Consider the following 1,529-nt stretch of genomic DNA (forward strand, 5'->3'; position numbering starts at 1 on the left):
AAGTTAGTTATCCACACTGACATCCATGTTTAATTTCATTTCTCCCCTCACAAGGGTTGACCCACTTCTGTTAGCTCTAGAACATTTAAATGAAAGACACTCTATCCCCATTTGTTACTGCCCCAAGTACTCACCTACACAGTACTAAAAACCAAAACCACAAAACATAATTTAAAATATGTATTATAAATAATCACCTTCTCCTTAATGGACTTTGGAAATGCAGAATTGTTTCAAACTGCAAACATCCCCACTGAACATTTTTTGAGAACACAGCTTTCATTGAAACTTCACCCGAGTTTCAACCATAAAAATATGATGATTTGTGTTAGCCCAGTCCTACCTTACATCACGCTAAGGTTAATCCTCCACTCAGCTCCCTGCTGTGTGAAACTCGAGAGCATGCAGGGGTGTGCTTCAGAACTGCCCCTCAAAAGCCCTCCTGACTGAACAAACACACTGGCAGCAGTTGTCATACGAAAGTATGCAGCCACACACATACCAGTGCTGGTATTTTCTGAACATTTATTCAGAGAGAGACAGGTCTCACTTCATTCTTTCCCCCTCATGTTTCATTAGATTAGCTGGAGATTTTGTTTTAGGTGGGCTGCAAATTGTGTTTTGCCCAAATACATCTCTGGACACTCCCAGTTCAGTTATATAAACACCCTCTGACCCAGCCCTCCTAGAGTAGCCACAATAAAAAACCCATTTCCTGCCCCTCCAACCTGTTGAGATATTTTTAGTTGAAATTGAACGCACATACCTGTGGCAGGTGAGGCACCAGTGAGAATGTGGGTGTGGTGAGACCTTTGCTTTTCTAATGCCAATGCTTCTACGGCTTGTCATTCCAAATCAAGGGAGGTGGCCAGCTGTCTAGTCACTCCTCTCAAGGAGCTCTGTACTCTTTTACAAGGAGCAGCTCTATTTCTCTCCACCAGTATTCTTGCTACTGCAAAAGAGGGATAATCTTTGACTCCATCAAGGGCCAAGACATCCCCTCTGCTGTTGCAGGCTTCCACATAGGAAGAACACAGAGAGATGCTAGGACTCCAACCATCTATTAAAGCAAGCCTCACTACTTCTGAAAGGAATGACTCTGCTCTACCTCCTCCAGCAGTCAAAGTGCCCTTCACATCACTTTACAAGACTGGTTCAGGACTGACTCTGTGTCTCATCCATTATATAGCTGGGAATAACACTCCAGAGGTTTTGCAGGGATCCTCAGAGGGATTTAAGCTTCCTTTGCTGATACTGGAACCAATCCTATCCTGCCTGCAAAGAATAAGAAATTTTGTTCAAGCACCCAGCAGGACAGCTGGGAGAGTTCCCTTGCTCCATGGGGAACAAGCATTTGCACCTCCACCCATATTATCACTCACTTTGCTCTCTCTCTGGTGCATTCTAGGGCTGTTTCCTCTGACCTGCGTGGTTTGCTACCAAAGGGCCCTGTAGAATGCACATGTCCTCATTTCTGGGCTTTCACACCTGCCCCTTTGTGCTGGGACCCAGGCAAGATAGACACTCTT

Source organism: Corvus brachyrhynchos, unplaced genomic scaffold (assembly GCF_000691975.1).
Source record: "Corvus brachyrhynchos isolate BGI_N302 unplaced genomic scaffold, ASM69197v1 scaffold56, whole genome shotgun sequence".
NCBI lineage: Eukaryota > Metazoa > Chordata > Aves > Passeriformes > Corvidae > Corvus > Corvus brachyrhynchos.